The sequence below is a fragment of the Pseudopipra pipra genome, chromosome 2 (assembly GCF_036250125.1).
Source record: "Pseudopipra pipra isolate bDixPip1 chromosome 2, bDixPip1.hap1, whole genome shotgun sequence".
NCBI classification, from domain to species: domain Eukaryota; kingdom Metazoa; phylum Chordata; class Aves; order Passeriformes; family Pipridae; genus Pseudopipra; species Pseudopipra pipra.
The window spans coordinates 23,281,008-23,294,629 of NC_087550.1; the positions used below are offsets into that span (position 1 = coordinate 23,281,008).

General features: G+C 37.8%; 1 protein-coding gene across 25 annotated transcripts in view; it reads right to left on the reverse strand.

Annotated features, from left to right (window-relative positions):
- ZBTB20 (zinc finger and BTB domain containing 20) overlaps positions 1-13,622 on the reverse strand; it is a 530,641-nt gene that overhangs the window by 360,498 nt on the left and 156,521 nt on the right. For all 25 annotated transcript variants that reach the window (XR_010428062.1, XR_010428065.1, XR_010428067.1 and 22 more), the window contains one exon: positions 6,628-6,703. The gene's annotated coding sequence lies outside the window, so the exon portion shown is untranslated. The remainder of the gene's footprint in view (positions 1-6,627; positions 6,704-13,622) is intronic.

The window sequence follows — 13,622 nt, forward strand, 5'->3', positions numbered from 1 at the left end:
TTAAATGAATTGTGGCTGCATGATTATGGCCTGGTTCATAACATGGAGTGATCTGGTGCACAACTGCTACCACTGCTGTTGAGAAATAATGTTGAGAAAACTTATGCCTTGAAAAGGTTCTGCTAATAAGAGTCACATGATTCTCAATCACTTATTGCAAGTCTTGAACGAAAGGAGATAACACTCTTCCATTCTGCAAAATAGTTTCATTATTCAAAATTTCAGTAAGAACACTGCATGAACTAGAACAAAATTTCTATGGAAACATTATGAAGACAATGAAAAAAAATCTGCCAGAGAAAGCAACAGGTTCAAAAAATTTGTTAATGCAGGTTCTGACTTAGGGTTGTCTTCAGTTATTGCTGACACCAAAACATCTTGCAAAGTCAAATGCTTATTTTTTTATTATGATTTAAAAATAAAAAAAAAATAAATAAAACAAATAAACTTATCTTTTTCATGCCAGTGGAAACTGTTGAAAACAACAGATGAATTTTGACACAACAGATTAAATTCTCTTCTAATCTATTATCTAGATGCAGGTGCAATGATGGGAAAGAGCGCAATAAGAATGAGATCCTTTATAGTAAAATTCAGAGCTAGATAACTTATACTAATGAAGAAAACAGACCAGAAAGTTTGGGTAACTTACATTCATCAGACTGCCCTATATCTGATTCTGGAATTTGAAATGATTCAGTGTGAGTGTCCTCAGAGACACTGATGTAAATATAGAATAACCGCAATGCCTTTCTCTGGAGTCCCTCCCATTACACACTGGTTAAGGGCAAAATAAGAATACTAAGGCTTGGAAAAGGCCAGGTCTGTGTTGTCTTTTTTTTCTTTTGTAGTTTATCTGATGACATCTCGGGTCTAAGTTAACCTTCCTTGCTCAATAATATTTAATTTTTATTTTATCTTGAAGTAGACTAGCAAATGCTTTCATAAATGTAGTGGAAGATTTTCCACTTTCACCACAACACCTTCAGGTAGTGAAATGCTTAAGTGTTTTACTACAACTTACTACAGCAGTGCTATGTAGGGAATCAATGCTAATATTCCCATGCCTTTTTAATATGAGTGAATCACAGTCCATACTCCTTTATATACTAAAGCAACCACACACTGGAGAGCCATTTTCCTATCTTCATCTATTGTGGCCACTATTCTGCAAAAATAAGAGCTGCCATCTCTGAAAAAAAGTCTTGATTCTACCCATTTGTACACTACAATTGATGCCCTTAAAATACAAACCTACAACAACAACCAAAGCCCCACACAACCTCCATCTCCCCAAAACCCTAAATGTTAAACATTTGTAAGAAAATGTAAATGTAAATGTAAAAATGTAAATAAAGCATGAGGGACTTAATCAACAGTAATTCCCAACTCCTTTTCTGTGCTAAGTTGTGAATGAGACTGACTAAAACCAACCTGAGAACTAACAAAATTTTCAGGCTGGCCAACTGGGTTTTGAGATTAGCAGTTCCATTAAGTGAATACATCTTTCAAGGATGAAAATTCATGAAAATTCAGAAAACAGAGACAATTAAGAGAACAGAGACAATTATAAAGCTCCCAGTCTCCTGAGACTTTTACCTTTTTGTAGCAGCCTTTACTTCAGCCTCATTACATATTTTCTCTGATCATCAATCCTATTTGCAACTTTCAACTGTCTCCATGTTCTGTGTCAGAGGAGTTTGTATCAGACAATACCTGGAGTGCCTCCACTAATCCAAATTTTAAAAACCAGTAACTGAAACAAATAAGCATTTGTGCACTGAGTGGAAAGAAACCCTGCAGACACTGCGCAACTGAGAATCTGTTCTTCAGTATCTATATGACTCCCTCCCCTGTCCTTATCTAAAAAAAAGAAGGGTCAAAGCAAAATCCTAGTAGCCCAATTGAATCTTTGTAGAGACAGCATGGTTTCAGTTATGAGAGGATGGAAAAATTAGAACCCTGGAGATCTTTTGGGAACATTAAGCTTTATTAATTAGGAATGTATTAGCCACATACCAACATTCCCAAATGGTATGCTGAATCAGAGAATACCAGGGAGCAACAGAACCCATCCAGGCTGGTCTTCTGCCTTATGGGAAGTTCTACCACACACTGAGAGATGGTTTTCCGTCTCTCAGAGAGATGGCCACTCCTTAAAAAAGAAACTCCCCCTGCTTCCACAATACCCACAGGTTGTGCATTCCAGCACTTTACAGCTGATACAGTCAGAATATGGTTCCTGGTATGTGACTTGGTAATTTTCACTGCTCATTGAACTGATTTCTTTAGGTCTTTCTCCCAGTGGGCATGAAGAACAATTAATCACTGTGCTCCTGATTATAAGTTTTCACTCACTAGACTTTTTTTAAAATCATATTCTCCTTAATGTACAACAAAAGCAACACTTTCAGAAGCATATAATACCATGTAAGGCTCCTATATATCCTCTTGCCCCTGGGCTACATAACAATCAACCAGTTTCTGCTTTCTCAACAATTTCAACTCCAGGACAATTTCTGCCTTGACAAACATTTCTGACCTCTCCACATTTCCACTGGGGTTCTACAGGTAGAAATCAGGGCAGAATTTATCCCCATGAGTTTCTGGATTAATGTCTTGGTATAGGAAGGGGAAAAGCCAAAATTAATTCTCTTTGTTAATGCTAACACTATTCCTCAGTGACAGTCAGCCCCAAGACATTGATCTTTGTTCAAAGCAAGCACAATTCCATACTCATTTCACATTTGCAGCACAGCTTCTACAAGCCAGTATCTTCTGCATCAAAAGAAAAAAAGGAGAAAAAAAGAAAAAGGCTTAAACTCCGGGGGGCTTATGTTTTGTCAGAGGAACAAGAACTGGGAATTTGGAGGACTCAAAGCCCATCTTAGACCTGAAATTCTAGTTAAAACAGCAAGCTACAAGAGGGAAGGACAGATCGCATATCCATCAGGAACTGTGAGGATTCTTACACTATAAAGAACATGGTAGGGTAACTTGTTTGTTGCTCCAAAACTCTTCCTTCATTTGAAAGCACTACTGTGATGGACGAAGCCCTTCTCAGCCCTGACATCCTGACGCTACACATGCAGCCTGCACTCTGGGATGCCAGTTTACTGTGTCACATTGGCTTGGGTTCTGCCTCTTCCTTTCCTTATGCCTGCAAGCTCAATTGAACTTATGAAAATTCAAACTGTCTTCTGTCTGTTTCATACATCATCAGCAAACAATCACTAGGCAAAATGAATTTGCTTTATGTAATTTGTAGGCTACACAAATGCCTCTGCTGTATAATACCAAAAAAATGGAATAAAGTTTGGTTAATTCAGCATGGAGGGAAGTAGCAAAGCAGCAGCGCAGAGAGAGAACACAAACAATAAAATACTCAACAGTAGGGAGAGCGACATGAGAAATACTTCTGTAAATTGGAGTTGGCCTTGATAACTTTGAGTGATGGAATTAAAAAAAAGCATAACCAAGTTATGAAAGATCACCCCCACAAGTGGCTATATCTCCATCCATTGTGATTTGTCAACACAATATACTTATTAATAATAACAATGGTTACTATTTATCCTCTAAGAGCTTTACAAACACAAATTCAATAATGTTCACAGAGCTGTATCAGTTTGAACCAGATTGAAAATGTGATCAGCTGAACGGGGCACAGTGAAGTTAAATGACTTGTCCAATGCCACTCATTGATCCAGCATCCATTAAGATTAGAACATCGGATCTCTTGGTCAGTAATCAGATCACAAAGCTGTGTAAGGCTGAAACCTTGACAAACCAACTTCTTTTTTAACAAAAAAAACACGTCATATACTCTTTATTGCCCTTGGCCCTTGGCAGTGTAACTAAAACCACTGCTTTGAAAGCACATCTACCATATCTCTTGTATAGGTTTACAAGGTTATGCATACAGAATCTTCTCCACACACAATACATTGTCACTGTCTCATTCCAAAATCATGCAGACGCTGAATGTGGGCAGAGGTAACTCTAAATGCTTGACTGAATCCTATTTGGGGTCAGCTGCAAACAGCAAAATAAAAGAGTATTTGAGTAGTCCCACTGACCTCAATGGATCTACTTGCCTATCAACCCACACAAGTTTAGTACAGAGCACACAACGTAGAAATCAGCCCACAGACCTTTTCCATAAAGAGTGTACCTACACCACATTTAGAAAGCTGAGTTCTCGTGCAGCTGTCTGACAGATGTTCACGTGTCGTGAATATGTATTTTCTTCTAATGCCAGGCACCAAGTCAAGCATATTTTATATTAGCCAAAAATTTGGTCCATCTTATATTAATCAGTTGTTTTAGAGCCATCCCTACCCTAAAGCAAGATTCCCACCCTTCAATTAAAAAAATCAAATACAAAACTACCAGAACATGGTTTGCTTTTTCTTCTTGCTGTTTTTGAGTTAGTACAGGAAAGCCATACTGGCAAGTTCACCTTATTAAAGATCTAATTACAGCAAACATACAGAAAACAAAGGAAATCCTTAAAGCAAACCTTCCTCTATAAAAAAAGTGCCACCATTTTTATTGTGGCAAGTAACGAGTTGCATGGACACAAGGTGTAGTAAGAATCTCATCCTCATTTTACAGGATACATGTGCATATGTAAAAGTTTCTTCACCTTGTTCTTCTGTATTCCAGAGACAGGCTGTATGCCAAGGCTACAGAACTTAGGAACAGCTAAAAGTTTAAAAGTGGGGCTTTTTGTTTTAAAGCAAATGATACAAGAAACTCAAGGATTAGAAACACGGCCTTTTACTTCATGGAACGGAAAGAACTAGGTAGAAAAGACTTGGGAGTCATGATCCCACACTCCATTCTCAGTTTGACCACTGATTTACTTGGACCTTGAGAAAGCTGCCCTACATCTGTGTTGATGTACTTGATGCTCTTGATAAAAAAAAAATAAAAAAATTAAAAAATATTTCCTATACGTGACTTTTACACTTGTGTATTTATTTCCCCTCCAAAGCCTTAAGTCTCATATAACTAAAAAAAGCACATTCCAGGCAGCACCAATTATCAGGTCCATATATTGCTACTTGTTATTTTGCCTTAGGGCTGTCCATACAGTAGTTAGTGACCATTTGGATCCTAAGGATTCAAAGAACTTGTCTAAATTCACTCCTCACTCTGCTGCTGCATTTTCGAAAGAGAATTACTTTCCAACAAAAATTGCCACGGTTGTTCACACTAAATAAGAAGACAAGTATGAAATTCTGTACTCACAGATTCAGAAGAGGTCTCCCATTTTTACCCAAACATCTCCCTTTAAATGGCTGCTGGACTCAGCAAATCCACGAGTGTTTTCAACTCTGCTCACCAGTGTAATTGCAAGGTTAACCTCTGGTGGCCAAGGAAGCTGCTCATATTCAGCAATGATGAGCAGAAAATGTTAAATACCATTCACTGGCCACAGCCTGCAGTTAATACACAATATTTAAACAACACAATGGCATGGCCCTTGCCAGTAATGTAAAAACACAATGGAATAGAGCCAGAATGGCACAATCTGCCTGTCTGAGTCATGCTTGGCACTACATGCTGAAAGGGGCATGAATTAGCTGCCCACAGTGAGACTGTACCCTTTAGCTAGTTTACAATAAAACATTAAAATATATTAAAAAAAGAAAAAAGGGGAGGAAGGAGTGATAAATCCCACCTAATAGTTAAAATATTTTAGCCCTGAAGTACAAAAGCACCACTTTGGAAGAAGGCTCTGGATTTCATTACAGACTGCACATTTTGATCTCAAACAAGAAAACAAACTGACTTTGCTTCGTAATATTCCCCAGCTTTGTACTGTTCAACTGAAATCAATCTTTTTCTTACTATCTACAAGATCCTGGATTTTTTTTCATATATTATTTCATTAAATTAAGAGTATCTGAATATAGCAGATTTTCCAATCCTCTTTTGCATGCCTGTTGTTGAGCCATTGAAGTTCCAAATCTTAATTATTAACCCAAATACATTCAGATTCTAAATAAGGGTGGATCAGAGTGATGTACAATCTGACCTGCATTTATGGAATAACTCTCCTCTTAGAAAGAGACTCCTTTCTTGCTGAGAGACGTAGATGTTATTTTGACTGTTTTGTTGTGTCACAGCACAGATGAATTAGGCATTTCTGCCTTCATCTACACCCTAAAGCAGCTGAAGTCCCCTGTGATGTCATCAGAAAGTTGTTTGTTTTTTTTTCTTGTATAAAGGAGAAGAATTTGTTACGACATCATAAGAAGAGAATAAACTATATTTTGTGCTATAAGGAATCTTCTGCTACTTTCTGTTATCTCTGCACCAACATGCAGAAATCCTCACTGACAAAGCAACAGGAACTGTAAGTCAATAAACAGAGATGCACAGTATTCCCAATAATACGCAAAACAAAGCAGAAAAGAATGATCTATTCAGTGGTCTGAAATTAAAGATCTGCTAGATGTAAGTTCCTTTTTAATTTTTAAATAAAACGTCCTTTGAACTCCTAAATCCTATTCAAGGGGACTCTGACCTTTATCCAAAACCAGCTACTGTGCTAACACTTTGGATGCATATAGAGGAAAAATACGGACAAAAGGTACCGGAAAAGCTTTTACTTACAGGAACGCAGTGCAGCTTAATCTTTTTGTTTTTAAGGTGCAGTGATTTCAGCATCTACAATGTAACTTCAGGCAGTCTGAAAAGAAACAGGTTAAAATCTCTTTCAGTTATAATTGGTATTTCAGATTTAATTAAAAATTAAACTTTCATAATGTTTCACCATCCAAAGCAATGCATTATCAGTCAAGCGTAGCCTTTTTTTTTTTTGTTAAAAGAAGCTCTTCCCAGAGTAGTTTGCAATGAAAGAAGAAGGGGAAAAAGGCAATTGAGAGTAGCAAAATATATTTCTTCAGCAAAAGATCTCGGAATAACTTGGAAAGAAGCCTTCTGCCACTTAATTTTAACAATCAACCTTATACTAATTAAAAAAAAAAGCATGACAATTAAAGAAGACAGAAAAACACCATCACATACCAACGACTGTGAGGAGAAAAATGTTAATTTCAGCAAAACAAGGACATTGCTAGGACCAGAACATACGCACCAAAAGGGAAAATATGGTTTTACATAATGCCAGCCAACAACATTTTTAAAAATTCGTTCTACAGCATGTAGCACTTTTAGACTGTTGCATGGGGGAGCAGAGAAAGACAAGTTCAAAAAGAGGAAAGCTGTTTTAAAGTGTACAAGGCAAAAGGTCCCTTGCAACCTTTTGTTAAGGGATACAAAATAGCTCATCTATAAAACTGCACAGTTTTTTATCATGTAAAATAAATGTCACGTTACTGTGCAAAACAGATGATTAAGAAGTGGTAGCTGTAGACATAGTATTTGAACAGATGCAAAAAAATATATATTTTTTTTTTTCAAAATGCAGTTGGAATAGTTGGAATGACAATAAAACTCCAGGGGTTGCACCATAAATATGAGTTTAAATGTTAGACTGGAGTTTAAAACCTGTGGTTTTAATTATATCTAATTATAAAAGCTCCAAAACCAGGAGAAATGAGAAAACAAAAAAATATTAATAATAAATTCAAACAATTTTGCAATAAGTTGTCAGGATTCAGCCTCATAATAACAAACCATACAGCAATATACACAGACACATACAATGTATCAGTGACTCCTTAAAGAAACAAATCAAAACTTGATTAAATTTTATTTTTAAAAGGTGACAGCAGAATTTGCCTAATTTATCTCATTCAAAGTCCAAGCTATTCTCTTCACCATCAGCACACCGACAGAGATCAGCAAATAAATTCTGGATGTGAATCTAATACTGATTTTGAATGTCCCACAGGCTGGGACCAATTCCTAAGTGAAATTTTGCTTTATTCTCCCATAAGTAAAAATCCAGTTCTTCAGACTGCAGAATTATACGAGCCTTCTCAATCCATCCCCACAGTTGTTTAAAATGAAATGCACTGTATCAGACAATATACTGTCACACAAACATGTTCATACACACATGTATACCACAAACAAGAACGAGCTCACGAACTTGCTTGTGGGTTTAACTTTCCCACTCCATCAAGATCAGAGGTATTGAAGATCAGGAGACAAAGCAGAGAGTACAGAAGAGGACAGCACAGTAAGAACCAGAAACAATTCTTGAGCATTTGAATAATGGAACAAGAGCCCCCACCAACACAGGCAGTAGGATGATGCCACGAGATAACCTTTATAGGCTTGGATGAAATTTTCCTGAAGGAAGCATTTGAGAAACATGTTCTTCATCCTTTAGACAATATTATATCAAGCAACTTTCCTTCTTTCTCCTGACTGGCATGTAGTCAGATAGACTGAGAAACAAGGGAGAAACCCAGGCAAGAAAATTGGAAAGTCCATCAGAAGCAGGCAAGAGCACAACTGCCATATAAGTGATAACAGCTTCAGCCTTTGAACTTTCAATTCTTTCTCTTCCTTCCCTTTCCAAATTTACCCCTTTTCTAACATCTTCAGGACTGTAATGCTGGCAGGGAAGGAGAGGGGCAGCAGTATTTACAATCCAAAGCTATTTCTTTTAATGAATGCAATGAAAAACTGACCTCAACTGAGAAAACAAAGAGCATTCACTGAGGGTGAAATGTATCCCTGTGTAGAGAGCCAGCATACAGACTGCACCACTGAAGCCCTATTCCAATGACCTAAATAGGAATAAATTGGTGCATGGACTTCACCACTGCGAATTTTGTCCAAATTCTTGTAGAGAATGAGGAAACATGGCCCTCTCCTATCAAAGCACAAAGGCATAGCACCTCCTTCCCATGCTGGGCACCATCCTGACAACTCTTCAGTGTATATTTCTTGGATTGGAAAGGGAAAGGAGGGAATGCAACATTTAGCGTTACTCTGTAAGTTAAACATGAGGGCACAGTGCCTGCAGATAAAGCCATCCCTCTCCTCGAGGCAGGCACAACCAGCACACGCCATGATCCTTCCACTAAAAGGAACACAGTCTGGGAAACAGCTCTTTATGAGAGCATGTTCAGTGCCATCTTGAAAAACTTGCAATTAAATAACCATAGTTAACAGAGCACCTGACATACAACAAACACAGCCAGAGCATCTTAAAGAGCCATTTTAGCTACAAATTAATGTTAAACCCAGAGAAAACCTCATGAAACTCAGAATACCTATTATTGCCACTTTAGCAGTATCTTCCTTTTACAAAGTGAGAAATCTGTGACTTCACCTGTATGAGTGAGAGGTAGAAACAGAGGTAGATTCTTAAGCAGGAGACCTGCATTCCTGTGCACAGGTGATGATGCTTAATATCTGTGGGGCAGGAGATCATGATTGTTGACTGAAAGGAGTGCCCTAAGTCCCTTACAGAAAGCAAGATACATGGCTCAAGAATAGGCAAGAACTTTTACTTGAGAGAGGTCCAAGAGCTGGAATTGCAAGAATGAAGAGTATGGCAGGTCAGGAATGAGGCACATGAGTAAAGTGTTAACAGCAAGCTCTTAGGAAAGGCTTCAAAAACAAATATGAGAAGGTAAACACGCTTTGCTTTCTCATGATTTGCCATAAAGCTTATGCAGAGACTGAAAACTGTGAGAGGAAAGCTACCGACTGTACAACTGAAGTTCATTAACAATATTCCATGACTTACAAGGGCTCCTGACTCTGCCTGACTCATGTTTATGGTCTAGTTCCCCACTTTCATAAGAACCACATTCATTCCATCTAAAAATTAAAGAGAACAAAAAAAATGTATAATTTGTTGTTGGGAACCATTTCAGAAGACGTCGGCTTTCTGCAAACTCTTAGCAGAAAGGAAGTCCATATCTGGGAGGTTTTGATTTTCTTTGAATACCTTAAGTCAGATGGAGCAGGTTAATTAGAATCCCATATAGTTGATTACTTATGAGGACAGGGAAGGCTAGGAGAGAATATAGTACAACACTTATTGATATATTTAGAATTTTCTACATACAGAAGTTACAGCATCAGTCAATTGATCTTTCTCAAGTTCACTTCTGGAACTGAAAATCAATGATGAACCAACTGCCACACATAACTACTCAGAGAAGGAAAAATACTGATGTCCTGACTCAAGAAAAAACCCCATTGATAATATTCAGAAAGTCACCTTCAGCAATAGGAAAAGGGGGAAGGGGAGGGTACTGGATGACAAACAGATGTACACAAACAAAAAACCAACCCAAGACCTAGAAGAGAATTTTCAAAACTGCTAATGGGCCAGACATGAGACCTCATTCCAACTACAGAATCTAAATGATTACTTAGAATATGGCCCAGATTATCTTCTGACATTTTAGATTTGAAAACATAAACAAGGCTATGGACTAATTGCATCACGGAAATGAAAAAGGAATGTCAATCTTTTATGGGCTCCTCATCTAACAACAAATAAGCAAACTTTGAAATTGGAACCATAGACACACCAGCACAATGCTCTGTCCAGGTTTATCAGTAATGCAAAAGAATAAATCTTAGTAACATAGATATAACATTACACTACTGATTTTTTAAGATGAATGCACTGTAGTTGGTATTAGTTCTCCTTAAACAGAGGGGGGAAAAAAAAAGAATAAAGTAATGCCAGTGCTTGAAAAAATCCTTCCGAAAAGCTTTCCTAAATTGGAGACCTTCATACATTTTCTAAAAATATGCAGGAATTTTGGTAATCTCCAATTCTGCGTTCAAACTCACAGCTATTTGTATGGTATAGCAGTGTTGATCTGGGCTTATTTGTAACACTATAGCACTATGGCTCAAACCAGTCACAGGGCTGCTGATGGCAGAAACCTGAGGTTTTTTGTGATTCAGTAGGACAGGAGCAGAGGACAACCTACAGCATTGTGCTGGGATCAAGGGCTCCTTCCACTGCAGGAATGGACAACAGGAGACTAAAGGTTTCTTTGTCAAAATGGTAAGTCTCCATCTGTTACTAGTTCACTGCAAAGATGAGCGCCCACAGAGAATTTGTCTTCCTTATGGCATTCATCTTTTGAGCTTACTTTCCTAGTGAAGACTGTACCCATCACAAATTTTAATTTCCAAACCATGGCTGTTTCAGCTAGAAAAACATTTTAATCAGGAAAAAGGTGTACTTTTGGCTACATTTCACACACATCCCCCGACAGCATTTGAACTATTTTTGTTCAAGTATGAAAAAAACTACCTTTGGGCAAAGACTAACACTCCTTGAAATCTAGGTTTCAGAAAGTTAGAGGCACTCAACTGTATAAAAGGCACCATGCATAATCCACCCTAATGGTCACTTTGAAACAGGTATTGAATGCAATTTCAACACAAGGGCCCTCAAACTTGTTAGATGTGTTGGATCCCCCAATAGCACAGTCCACCCCTCTCATTTATTCCTACTGCTAACAGAGTAAGCAACAAGCACTTGAGAAGCCCAGCTGTGAAAGCACATGAGAAGCTGAACTTCTCAACCCAAAGAAGAGTTAGTCTCTATAACTGTACTTAAGATCTGACCTGGACTCCTAAAGTGCAGTTTCATGGATAGTTCTATAATCAGGTGGGACCCAGCATCCTTCTAAATACCTCTTGAAGCTTTCCTCCTATGCAGGGGCGATGATGGTAATCAAGTTGGCTGCTGAAAACCACGATATTCCTTATTCCAACTGTTTTCTTGCACAAGCTGTCCCTAGATCCTGTTTATGTTCCCAAGGAACAGGAACAGTGACAGCATGCAGCTTTCATGAGGCCTTGCCCAAACAATTCTTTCTCTAAAGATGCAGGGTTTTTTGTGAAGCAGCTCTGAAGCTGATATTCTCCGAGTATCTCTTGGAATAAAGCTTGAAGACTTCACTTATGCCCTTTACAAGCTATTGTAGCATATAAGCTTCTCCTAGTTCTTTTCAAGGTTCGTAATGCTTTGATCTTCACAGCCTCCCTGCTCCTGCTAAATGGTATCATCTCCCATGGCTCATATTATCTTTAGCACATAAAATGATAATACCTGTTAAGAAGCAGGCTCTATCATGTAATCACAGCAGAACCTTTACATTTATTCTGGTTTAACACAGAAACTTACATCAATAAGTGCTTCATTGTGATGGGTATTTCAATGCGGTGACAAACTGGGCAGATAAAGGTAATGTGGTGGATATAATTTGTTTGGATTTTAGCAAGGCCTTTCACACAGTGCCACACAGGAAGCTCATAGAGGCACTAGAGAATTATGGTCTGGATACTATATTAAAATAAGGTGGATAAAAACTGTCTGACAGATAGGAAGAAATGAGTTATTAATCAATGGTATTAGATAAGAATAGAAAGAATAGAAAGAAGAATCTACTCTGATGTCGAGCAATAGGTGCTAGGATTATCATTAAACAGATTCATTAAGGATGAGAAAGTGAAGGTAAATATTGACAGCATCCAAAACTGATGATACATGAAAGGTATCAATATTGTAAGATAGAAATAATGCAGATGTGCATGAGCCAGAACAATGTGGTATTTAATATATCTTAAAATGCAAAATCATTATTGAAAACCAATAGAGAATTTTGTTTTGAACTCAGAAATAAGGTTTTCACTGTATTGGTTTGACTTCGTCATGGTACTCTGCACTTTTATGGTCTAGTTGTGAAACTGGCTCCCTTGGAAAAGCAAAGTAAAATAACAAATTGCAGTCATTGTGGTAAGGGACAATCATCTGGCTTACTTTCTTAGAGTAAGGATATTAGTTCTAATGATTACAATTTTGAAGTTTTAAGTAATCACACATAACATCCTTCGATTCTTCTTTGGAAACGAGGTCCTCCTTTAGTTGTAGCTCCTGAATTTCCACTGCCCTGCATAGTTAAAGCCTTTTTGTTACTGGTTTCTGGTACAGGAGGTGACATTGAGTTATCTCCACAGACACACTGCGTACATGTAACGCCCCAAGTTTAATGGGTACTACCTCTCCACTTCCTTCACAGATCTGCCCCAAGGAAAGTCAGTCTGACCCTTATCTATGAAAGGGCAAGATCTTGGATGAAAGGCAATGTACTCAGATGAAATGAAAAACCACGTGGCAATGCACATACACTTCATGGGACATTATGGCAGAGATCAAAGTGATAAACCTTTGTTTTGAATTCTACATATTCCTAAGTGTTGAGCAATTTAACATAGTTGAATATTTACATGATAAACCCAGCAATATCAGCAAGATGTGAAGTTCATTATATCCTACCTCTTTCTCTTTCCTTTTCCTTGCATGGAGAACACACTCCCAGCATCACAACCTCAGCTTACTTGTGCTGTTCCAAGAATAAGGCCAAAATAACTTTTAATGTTCTCTTTCTTTAGACAGCAACACTGAATAAGTGAGTGAAGGCTACAGGTTTTCAACTGTAAGAAATTTCAGAAAGTTGTCACAACTTTTACTCTTGACTTATCACTAATGGTCATCGCCTTGCTATCTGACATCAGGAAACTGTGCCTGGTAACTCATCTCCATTGCCTATGAAATCTGTCATCTATGTTTTTGGGACCTCTGATCTTCTCCCAGGATCTACAATACTACTTCTACCTTCATGTAGCAGCCTAACCCTATCTCCCTG